The sequence below is a fragment of the Lissotriton helveticus genome, chromosome 1_2, assembly GCF_964261635.1.
Source record: "Lissotriton helveticus chromosome 1_2, aLisHel1.1, whole genome shotgun sequence".
Classification (NCBI taxonomy): Eukaryota; Metazoa; Chordata; class Amphibia; order Caudata; family Salamandridae; genus Lissotriton; species Lissotriton helveticus.
The window spans coordinates 319089939-319100928 of NC_136058.1; the positions used below are offsets into that span (position 1 = coordinate 319089939).

The window sequence follows — 10990 nt, forward strand, 5'->3', positions numbered from 1 at the left end:
CCAGTCCTTGCTCAAGGATTTTCAGTCTCTGTCGGAGTTGTTGGACCAGGGGGAGGATGTTTCTTCTACCCTGGCGATGATGGAGCAACAGGTTCGTCTACTATCCGATGTCTCCTTTGATTCGCTGGGGGCTGCTGCTTCTGCGGCCGGATCCTCTGTGGCTGCGAGGCGTCAGTTGTGGCTCCGCTCATGGAAGGCTGATGCTGCCCAGAAACACTTGCTTATGAAAATCCCTTTTTCGGGGGTTAAACTTTTTGGTTCCTCTCTTGACGACATGGTGAAGAAGACGGCGGAGGACCGTAAACTGCTTGCTCCTGACCGTCCTGGCAGGTTCCGTGCCTTTGGTTCTCAGCGGTCTTTTGGTGCCTCGAGGAGGGGTCGGGCAGGTCAGCCCTTTCGTGGACGGGGGCGTGGCCGGGGTGCTCCCTCCTTTGATAAATCCCGGTTCTCCGGAGCTTCTGCCTCCTCCACTCCCGCTTCCAAATCATGACTGGATCGCTTCTGGTGTGGGTCCGGTTGGGGGTCGGCTCACTTGCTTCCTGGACTCTTGGCGGGCGACTGTGTCGGACCAATGGGTGCTTCGGGTGCTCTCGGAGGGTTTGCGCATTGGATTTGCCCGGACACCCCCAAACTGTTTCAGGGCCACTCCTTGCCCGAGAGATCCTGTGAAACGATTGGCGCTTTTGGACGGCATTGCATCCCTGTTGGTCAAGAAGGCGATCGTTCCTGTGCCCAGCGATCAGTTGGGGCAAGGGGTGTATTCGATCCTTTTCCTAGTGTCCAAGCGCACCGGGGATCTTCGGCCAGTGATGGACCTGAAGTGGGTGAATACTTTCATCCCTCACCAACGGTTCATGATGGTTTCCCTTCCCTTGATCCTTCCTCTGATCTCTCAAGGGGATTTCCTTGCCTCGCTGGACCTGAAGGATGCTTACCTTCATGTTCCTCTTCATCCAGACTTTCGGAAGTTTTTCAGGTTTTGTGTGCGGGGTCTTCATTACCAATTCCAGGTATTGCCTTTTGGGCTCTGCTCTGCTCCCCGGATCTTTACTAAGGTTCTGGCTCCTCTTATTGGACATTTGCATGGAGAGGGAGTTAGTGTTTTTCCTTATCTGGACGACATTCTAATTTCTGCTTCTTCTCTTCCTAAGGCGGAGTTGCATGTCCAGAAGGTGTGCCATGTCCTGGAGCATCATGGGTTCCTCGTGAATGTACCGAAGTCCTCCCTGGTTCCTGCTCAAGAATTGACTTTCATTGGGGCTCTGTTCAAGACTCAGTTGGGGATGGTGTTCCTGCCCCCTCCCTGTGTTTTGTCCCTGATGTCTGCTGTTCGTTCCCTGTTGGTGGGGGTTTCTCATCCTGTGAGCCTGTGGTTACGAGTTCAGGGTCTGATGTCGGCTTCCTTGTTGACGGTGCCGTGGGCTCGCCTCCATATGTACCCGGTGGTTTCCCACATTTTATCGCATTGGGACCCCTGTTCCCTCGATATGGATGTTCTGGTTCCTATGTTGGAGGAGGTTCGGGTGGTCCTGGGTTGGTGGTTGGACGTGGATCATCTGTCCAAGGGCCGCCCTTTTCTGATTGTTCCCACCCGCGTGGTCACTACCGATGCCAGCCTGCTGGGTTGGGGTGCTACTCTGGGTGTTTCGGCGACTCAAGGGATTTGGCCTCAGTCGGTTTTGTCGTGTTCCTCCAACTACAAGGAACTGAAGGCCGTCCTTCTGGGTCTGTTGGACTTCTCGGATCTTGTTCAGGGTCACCACGTGCAGATCCGGACGGACTATCAGGTTGTGATGTCTTATGTGAACCATCAAGGGGGGTGCAGGGTTCGCTCCCTCAGTTGCCTGGCTCGTCGGATTGGTTCTTGGGCGGAGGTGCATCTGGAGTCCCTGTCTGCCATCTACCTGCCTGGTGCGGAGAACACTATGGCGGATTGTCTGAGCCGGGTGTTTCCTTCCATGGGGTCCTTGTCTCTCACGAGGTGGATGTTCAGGAGGTTGCAGGTGATGTTTGGGTGTCCGATTGTGGACCTGTTTGCCTCCCAGGACAATGCCCAGACCCGTTGTTTTTGCACGATTATGCCTTGCCGGGATGCCTGGAGGGTGGACGCCCTTTCGTTCCCTTGGCCGGAGGGTCTGCTGTATGCATTTCCCCCTGTTCCCCTGCTTCCAGCTGTGTTACTGAAGATCAAGAGGGAGGGGTCGTTGGTGCTTCTGATTGCTCCTTGTTGGCGGCGGCGCCCTTGGTTTCCCCTTCTGAAGGAATTGACTGTGTCTCCGGGGTGGCCCTTGCCGTTCGTGCCGTACCCTCTGATGGGTCCTCTTCTTCCTCTGCCTGTGTTCCGTTCCCTGGGTCTGCGGGCCTGGCTCTTGAGAGGGAGTCTCTGATACGTGAGGGTTGTTCGGTGGCTGTGGCTGGTGTCATTCAACAGTCCCGGAGGCCTTCTACGCTTAAGTCTTACGCCAGGCATTGGGATCATTTTGCTTCTTGGTGTGTTGTTCATGGGCTGACGTTGGATTCTTTGGATCCGGCTCGCATTCTGGACTTTCTGAACGATGGGTTTGTGTTGGGATTGGCCATTTCGACCCTTCGGGCTCAGTGGGCCGCCATTCGGGCTTTTCATGTCCTGCCTTTGGTTTCCATTTCTCCGTTGGTTGCTCGACTTTTTAAGTCTCTTTCTTTCCAGCGACCACGTCCTATCTTGTGTCCTCCTCCTTGGGACCTTCCTTTGGTTTTGCGTTCCTTGCAATTGGCTCCTTTCGAGCCTTTGGAGTCTGTGGACCTGAAGTTTTTGACTCTCAAGGTGGTGTTTCTGGTGGCGATTGCCTCTGCCAGGCGTGTGGGGGAGTTGGGGGCTTTCCTTCGTTCTGCACCGTTTTTGTTGGTTTTGGCGGACCGTGTGGTCTTGCGCCCTCATCCCACTTTTGTTCCTAAAGTGAATTCTTTTTTTCACCGGTCTGCCGAGGTGGTTCTTCCGGTTCTGTGTCCTGATACCTCCTCGGCTGAAGAGTCCCTTTTGCACCTCTTAGATGTTCGGCGTGCCTTGATGATTTACATATCTCGCACTTCTACCTTTTGTAAAGTTGACTGCTTGTTTGTGAATTATGGTTTGTCACGTCAGGGTCTGAAGCCCTCCCTGTCTACGATAAGTCGGTGGATTAAGGAGGCCATTCTTTTGGCTTATGCTTCGGTCTCTGTGGTTCCTTCTCTTCCGGTTCAGGGTCGTTCCACCAGGTCGGTGGCTGTATCCTGGGCTTCTTTCAAAGGGGTGTCTATGGAGGATGTTTGCAGGGCTGCTACGTGGTCTTCTCCACATACTTTCATGAACCATTACCGCCTCCAAATTGGGGGTGGGGGTTCTGTTTCGTTTGCCTCTTCTGTTTTGTCTGCTGGGGTACCTTGAGAGGTTGTCCATTTTTTGGGTTGTTATGCCTCTGTATATTAAAATATGTTTTCGCTGCACTGATGGTGTGGTCTGTTTCCTTACATGAAGCTGATTGCTTTGGTATCGGCTCATATGTTTATTACTGTGGCGAGGAAGACTGGACGAGGAGGTAATGCCCCGGTTACTTACCGGTAATCTTCATTACTCCGAGTCCATGTCTTCCTCGCCACAGTATAGTTTCCCTTCCCTCCCGGCCCTGGTTGTGGCTTCATGTCTGCGGCTTGGTTTTTCAGGCTGTGATGCTTGATATGTGTCCTTTTATATGATTGGTGGAAGCCTCTGGGGCCATATTGGAGGAGGGAGGGGAGACTAGAGCGCTGCTCTTTTAATTTACTTGGAGTTCTGTGTGGAGCCGGAGGCTCATATGTTTATTACTGTGGCGAGGAAGACATGGACTCGGAGTAATGAAGATTACCGGTAAGTAACCGGGGCATTCCCATAGTCTGACAATCAATGGGTCACAGACCCCCACTCCTGACAAACCCGAAGGAATGAGGGGTCAGGATTTGTGCCACAACCTGCTCTTGTCTCATTATTTACAACCCTGGAACTTCCCCAGACCCAGAACCCAGGACCAGAGGACAGCAGCAGCCCCCACATTGACTCTTACTGCCCCCCCCAGGAGCCAGACAAAGCCACGCCCCTCTCCCCAGGACACTTCACTCCTGTGTCTCCTCACCAGGCTGAGGGCCCCACAGACCCCTCTCCAGTGACCGGCCAGCTGCTTCCTTGGTATCTTCAGATGCTCAGGTTGACCGCCAGGGGGCAGCACCGCCACAGCACTCACAGCCCACAGGGCCCTGGAGCAGCAATGGGACATCAGCAGCCTTGACAGGGGCAGACCCCGAATAATCCCGCACAGCATTCTGGGAGAGCGGAGGGAAGAGCCTCTGCGGTGTGTGTTTACAAAAGTAAACATCTGGGGCCTCATTTATGAGGCCGTGCGTCACTTTTACACCGCCGGTGCGTCACTTTTTGTGACGCACCAGCAGCGTAAATAATGTGCCTTGTTGCACCATATTTACAAAGTGACGCATCTAGGTAGATACGTCACTTTGTAAACCCCTGCGCTACATTATACCTGCGCCAGGTATAATGTATGCAAGGGGGGCGTATTGACGCAAGGAAGGGTCGTAGAAGTGACGCAGTGAAATCTATAAAATTTCACTGCGTCACTTTTAGGACGACGTTGCGTCAAAATCTTGCGCCTGCCTCACAGCAGGCGTAAGACTGATGCAGGCCCTTTCACATGGAGCTTGCCCCATGTGAAAGGGCGCATTGCTGGAGTTGCGTCACTTTTGTGACACACTCCAGCAATGCGTCACTTCTGCGCTTACAGATACGTCAGAAATACTGACGTATCTGTAACTCCGAGCGCCATGATGCGTCATACATTAAATATGACGTATCATTGGTGTCACAAGGAGGGCGGAGTGAAAAGTGACACATCACTGTTTTCACGCAGCGATGCGTCACTTTTCATAAATGAGGCCCCTGGGGCCTTATTTATGAAGGCCTTGCGGCCGCAGTGCGTCACTTTTTCCCATTTTAAAAGTGGCGCACCGGCGGCGCAAGGCCTTCATAAATAAGGCCCCTGAGGTTAAAAGCAACACACATTTGTAATCATTCTCTGCTGTGTTGTTCCTTTCTGACATCATTTCAATTTAAAAGAACCGAATGGAAAAACGAATTTGTTTTTTTTAATCGGGTAGGATAAGATACGACTGAAGCATGGGAGGGCAGGTTAAACATTCTAAAGTACAACTGATTCCATATTTATTCATGTCAAATGTAAACAAGTTATAAATCAAAATGTGTATCTATGTTTACACCGGATGTAACAAGTGTGCACTATAGAGTCAGGGTGCAGTTTATTTCCCCCATTTCTTCCTTTCATACATGTGGGTCCCCAAGTAAGCTTTCGGCTGCTCTGTCTTGTTATTCTGAGTCAGGTGTTAAAAGGGGGGCTTGGTCCCTAGTTCGGGGGCCCAGAGTACGGAGGCCCCGGGGCACCAGAAGTAAACACCCCTCCTTGATACAACTATGGCCCGGTAGCCTCTGATTGCCCTCTGACCCCTCAGACTGGATTCCTGCAGGCCTCTTTTATAGAGGAGGTGGGACTGACGTTGAGGCGATGCTGCTGAGGGGCAAAGGGCTGACAATGGCTCCGCATTTCAACCCAGTCTCCTCCTATTATCATCTTTGTTACACCCACAGCATATAAGAGCTCTGATAGGTCAGAGGGGACATCCCTCTTGTCACCTTCTGGTGTTTAAACAGATCCTGTTACAAGGACCAGCCCCTGAACTTTAAGTAAAACCAGCCCCTGGTGTCACAGAGCAAAAACATAAAATGTTACACCTGATGAAGTTTAACATATATATAACTAGATAACATAACCACATTATTAACTTGTGGATCCCATGGCGATTACCATTTTTATAATTAAAATGCACGAACCGCAAAAACACATTTAAGTATTTAATGCTACAAAGAACATCCGAACGAAAAAAATAACTCTTAAAAGACTATAACACATGTTACCCAGGATCTACAGCAATAATGTATCCAACAGTAAACACGAAACACCCTAAATAAATAAAAAACAAATATACCAGGAAACCTACGGTGTTTGAGCGCTACATATATATATAACTATATAACATAACCCCATTATTAACTTTTGGATCCCAAAATAATAATTGTAAATATATCATGAAAATCAGTCAAGACTCAGACGTTTCCCTGTTAGTTAAATATTTGTCGGGTTTGCAGCTTTATCAAGTGTTAAGACACAGAATAGTGCCCAGTCCAGAACCACTTCTAATGCCATACAGCGCCTAGTCATGTGTAACCAGCCCAGCCTTCGATAGCTCAGTTGGTAGAGCGGAGGACTGTAGTGGAGTGACTCTCATCCTTAGGTCGCTGGTTCAAATCCGGCTCGAAGGACTTTTGCAAACTCTTCACTTTTTTCCCCTCTGCTTCACAATAGAAAGCGCCTCTTTCTCAGACCCTCACACGCCGGGGCTTTTCCTGCCTCCTCTCTTCACCTTTACAGCCCAGCTCTCTCCTCCGGCTGGGGCGGGAGGCTTGTGGGAGAGTCTCCCGCCCTCCCTGTGTGCAGCCCCCGCTGCAATGCCCCCTCATCAGACAGAGCCCGGGGCCCCGTCTGGAGCAGCCCTGGGAGCTGGTTGTGGTGACTCTGGCATCAGGGGATGCTGCTGAGAGCGTCTGCTGGGAGGCGAGAGGGCTGCTGTGAGGTGTGAGGGAGGAGTGTGTTTGTGTGTGTATCGTGGGCGAGAGTGTGTGTGTTTGTTGAACCTCTGCCCCCCCCCCCCCCACCTGTGTTGGTGTGAAGGAGTTGATAAATGGCACGAACTAGCAGCATATCGAGGAGAGGCGGCTTGAAGGACACATGAGGAGCGGCCCAGCAGGTCGAGATGCATCGGTTCCTCGTTAGTATAGTGGTCAGTATCCCCGCCTGTCACGCGGGAGACCGGGGTTCAATTCCCCGACGGGGAGGATGATTCTGTCGGCCTTTTTTAAAGCATGACAATTCTATCCCTATTTTAAATGGCATCTAGAATGTGACACCCCTGCGATTGTGTACTGGCGCTTTTCATGCATGACGTCATCTCCGTGAACTGAAAGACTTACTAATGCAATCTCATCATTTTTCAAATCAATCACAGGCGATTTTTAAGTCGGACACTTTTTGGGAAGCATTTCTTCCTTTTCATGTTCAGCTTCTGTGTACTTTATTGGAAAAAGAAACGTGCACGAAGGGTTATTTATTATTGACATCAAAATCAAAGGACTGCATGATCAACATAATGCATTTAAGCCCGTTTTCTTTTTTAAAGAAACATCAATGAAATGATGGATCGTGCTCTGAATGAGGAATTATTTTATATGACGGTGAAGCTTTTTTAAAAACTCTTTGTTTAAGTCTAATGGTTTAGAACTTCCAGTCATATTGTAAAAGTAACATTTCCACTGGCCTGCACTCCCGACCAGCCTCATCAGAGATCTTATATTGCCTAGGTCCAGCACGAAAACCAAATTCCGGTCAGGTAATAGCAGTGTATTCTGGGACTTGCAGTCCTGTTCCTAACACTCTAAACTCAGGCCAAGGGGAGCCAGCATCCAAAGTAACCGCCTGGGCTTGGAGAAGCGCTCATATTCGGGTCTGGGCTAACTTGAGAGCTTTGTCGAGGCCTTGGACGAGCTTCAGGGATCCCCGAGAAGGGTCCCTGAAAATTGGCGCTGACCCCCGCTGGTGCCCTAAGAAGAGGCACTGCCCTCCCTCTGGTGCCCTGAGAAGAGGCACTGACCCCCCGCCGGAACCCTGGGAAGAGGCGCTGACCTCCCGCCGGTGCCCTGAGAAGAGGCGCTGACCTGGGACAGTGACTGGTATTTTTCTGGATGGTTATAATTGGTTCCTGCTGTTTTCCGCTCTCCGGTTCCTTGTGTGTTATGAAGGTTCCTTGCATCTTCCAGGGATGCAAACTCTCCCGAGTTCTGAGCCTATTTAAGGCCGAGGTGGTTGCTCTGTTGGGGGTGTGCCTGAAAGCAGCGTGTTTTCTGTGTCTGTTGATGTTCTCGAAAGCGCAGTAAAGACTATCTTGCCAGTGTTAGATTGATGTGCTTTTCAGTGCTTTCTGTAGTTGATGAGCAAACACTGTGACAGAAGCAGAGGTGGCCTGACCCTGCTGGTATGTCTTGTAGCAGCTGCTCCAAGGGAAGAGTGGGTGCTCCCTGGTGGTCTAGTGGTTAGGATTCGGCGCTCTCACCGCCGCGGCCCGGGTTCGATTCCCGGTCAGGGAAGGGGACATTTTTTTTACACTCTGTACTTCCATTTTTTGGGGCCTCCTATTTAAACACGTTTTTGAAGGTTTTACATCGCAAATCATTCTTTACGTACATTTCTTCTTTACTTGACTTGCCACTTGCTAATAACAACGTGACCGTTCAGGGACAGAGACAAAGCACTGATAGAAAAGTCAATGCTGGTCGTCAAAGCTTATTCTTCACAACGGATGTATTTCCACTTGGAAGATGCATTGGCAAATCCAGGAGGCCTGTTTCTATGGGTCTCCAGTTCTATCAAGAGTCTAGTTTCAGGACAGCTTTGAAAGGAAGAGACTCGCTTCTGAAGGTTGCAATACTATATCTTCGGAGATGGCTGCTTCCCAATCTGTTTACAGGCCCGAGCCAATTGTCAGACGGACAGTGTTTTGCGAGCCACCTAGTTTCGCGGATATCTGCTGGGTGGAAGGAGGCAAAGAGGATGAAAGTACTATGAAAGGAAAGCCAGATGGGGAAAAGCAGCATCGGCGGGAGAGAGGCACACGGGCGGGCGGGACACTGCTCCTCAAGCCCGGTTTTACGCAGGATGGGCGGAGTGCCTCAGTCTGTCTGTACGGCGGGGGCTCTCTCTTTAGCCTCCTGGCCAGTCCGGCCCTGGTGCAGTCATGTCTCACAAAGGTCGGGTCTAGACCGTCACTCTGGAGTCTGTATCCTCCGGGTGAGGTCTCCTATTCTTCCACCTGGGGGCCTGGAGAGAAGGGGGGTGTTTGGTCCGGGGCGCCAGTCACAGTCGCCCTTGAGAGGCGTTTATAAGGTAGTTTGTAACTGTGACTGTGTCTGGACTGGTTGTTCTAAGGAGCGCTAAGTGATGTCTTAGCATTTGGAAGAAGCTTTGGGAAACGCAGGTGGCCTGTTTCTTTTCCTTTGCTTGCTTTGTTTAGGAAAGGAAAGTCTCCATTGGAGAGTTTGGTGTTTTCTCAAGCCCTTGAGTTGGTGTTTAGAAGCAGAATGCGAGGTAGATGGCTGGGCTCCGCGCCCACTCCTCATGTGATATAGCGCCTTGTCATACCCTCCCAACCTAGCCTTCGATAGCTCAGTTGGTAGAGCGGAGGACTGTAGTGGAGTGTCTGTCATCCTTAGGTCGCTGGTTCAAATCCGGCTCGAAGGACTTTTGCAAACTCTTCACTTTTTTTCCCTCTGCTTCACAATAGAAAGCGCCTCTTTCTCAGACCCTCACACGCCGGGGCTTTTCCTGCCTCCTCTCTTCACCTTTACAGCCCAGCTCTCTCCTCCGGCTGGGGGGGGGGGAGGCTTGTGGGAGAGTCTCCCGCCCCCCTCCCTGTGTGCAGCCCCCGCTGCAATGCCCCCTCATCAGACAGAGCCAGGGGCCCCTGGGCTGAAGAGCCAGGCCGGGCCCCGTCTGAAGCAGCCCTGGGAGCTGGTTGTGGTGACTCTGGCATCAGGTGATGCTGCTGGGAGCGTCTGCTGGGAGGCGAGAGGGAGGAGAGTGTGTGTCGAGCCCGTGGCCCCCTGCCTTGGTGTCGAGGAGCTGGAAATGAGACCCATCAGTCACAGGCGGGACAGGGCGGGTTGAAGCCGCGACAAGCAGCTGCTCAGCGGTGGAGCACCCATCGAGTCCTCGTTAGTATAGTGGTCAGTATCCCCGCCTGTCACGCGGGAGACCGGGGTTCAATTCCCCGACGGGGAGATTCACTTTTTTTTAAACTAAGCAAACGTTTTGACAATAGAAAACCTTTTTTAAATGCAATTTATACAGTTATATACTGATATTACAATTTGCTGATTCTTTTTATTAATGGCCACACCTTTACATGTTAAAATATTTAGAAGTCTTTTACCTTTTGGATTGCATTTGTGCCTTTTCTTTTAAGTAATTGAAAAAGTAAAAAGTAATTGAGGCTTATTATTTATATAAACATATATGATATTAAAATCAAAGAACTACATGGAAAATGCATTTTAACGAGTATTCTTCATGCTAAACAAATAGAATGTTGGGGGCGGGATCTGAATGGGGAATTGTTTTATACGAAGGTGTCACATTTATCTATTTAAGCGTAAAAGTGTAAAACTTACAGACACATTGTGAAAGTAAAAGTGCCACTGGGCGGACGTGCACGCCCCACCACCCTCATCAGAGATCTTATATTCCCAGGTCCAGCATGAGTACCTAACACAGGTCGGTGTTTACCCTCTATATTGGGACATGATAGGACTACAGGCCCCTGCATTGTAAGTAAAACCCTGTCCAGTAGGGAGACAAACTGGCATGGGTGTAAATTCAGGACAAAACTTTGAGACAAAAGTAACGTTTTACAGACACATCAGAGGAGGTCGTGCAATAGTATATAAGTAAGCCCATCAATATCCAAACATATTCTTCCATTTGCTAACTTATCCATCATGTATCCTTCCTTCCATCCATCATTTCATTCATCTATCCACACTTTCACTCATCCTTCCACCACTTCACAATATCCATCCGTACACTCATCCATCCACTCTTCCACCCATCCATCCGTTCACTCATCCATCCAGCCATTTCCCCTTTCACCCATTCAGCCATCCTTTTACTTACTCATTCATCCACCCAGTCATTCATCCTTCCACTCATTCACCTTTTCAGTCATCCATCCATCCTCCCTTTCTCTCTCCCTTGACCCTTTCACTTAGCCATCAATCCATCCATCCACCCATCCATCTACTCATCCACTC

At 50.3% G+C, this 10990-nt stretch overlaps 5 non-coding genes across 5 annotated transcripts; all 5 read left to right on the forward strand.

Annotated features, from left to right (window-relative positions):
• Positions 1 to 6308: 6308 nt before the first annotated feature.
• TRNAY-GUA (transfer RNA tyrosine (anticodon GUA)) lies at positions 6309 to 6394 on the forward strand. The gene is given in 2 exon segments: positions 6309 to 6345; positions 6359 to 6394. It is a non-coding gene; the product is annotated as a tRNA-Tyr (tRNA).
• A 501-nt stretch (positions 6395 to 6895) lies between these two features.
• Positions 6896 to 6967, forward strand: TRNAD-GUC (transfer RNA aspartic acid (anticodon GUC)). Its single transcript has one exon. It is a non-coding gene; the product is annotated as a tRNA-Asp (tRNA).
• A 1233-nt stretch (positions 6968 to 8200) lies between these two features.
• Positions 8201 to 8272, forward strand: TRNAE-CUC (transfer RNA glutamic acid (anticodon CUC)). Its single transcript has one exon. It is a non-coding gene; the product is annotated as a tRNA-Glu (tRNA).
• A 1064-nt stretch (positions 8273 to 9336) lies between these two features.
• TRNAY-GUA (transfer RNA tyrosine (anticodon GUA)) lies at positions 9337 to 9422 on the forward strand. The gene is given in 2 exon segments: positions 9337 to 9373; positions 9387 to 9422. It is a non-coding gene; the product is annotated as a tRNA-Tyr (tRNA).
• Positions 9423 to 9890: 468 nt separating this feature from the next.
• TRNAD-GUC (transfer RNA aspartic acid (anticodon GUC)) lies at positions 9891 to 9962 on the forward strand. The gene has a single exon. It is a non-coding gene; the product is annotated as a tRNA-Asp (tRNA).
• The last annotated feature ends 1028 nt before the right edge of the window (positions 9963 to 10990 follow it).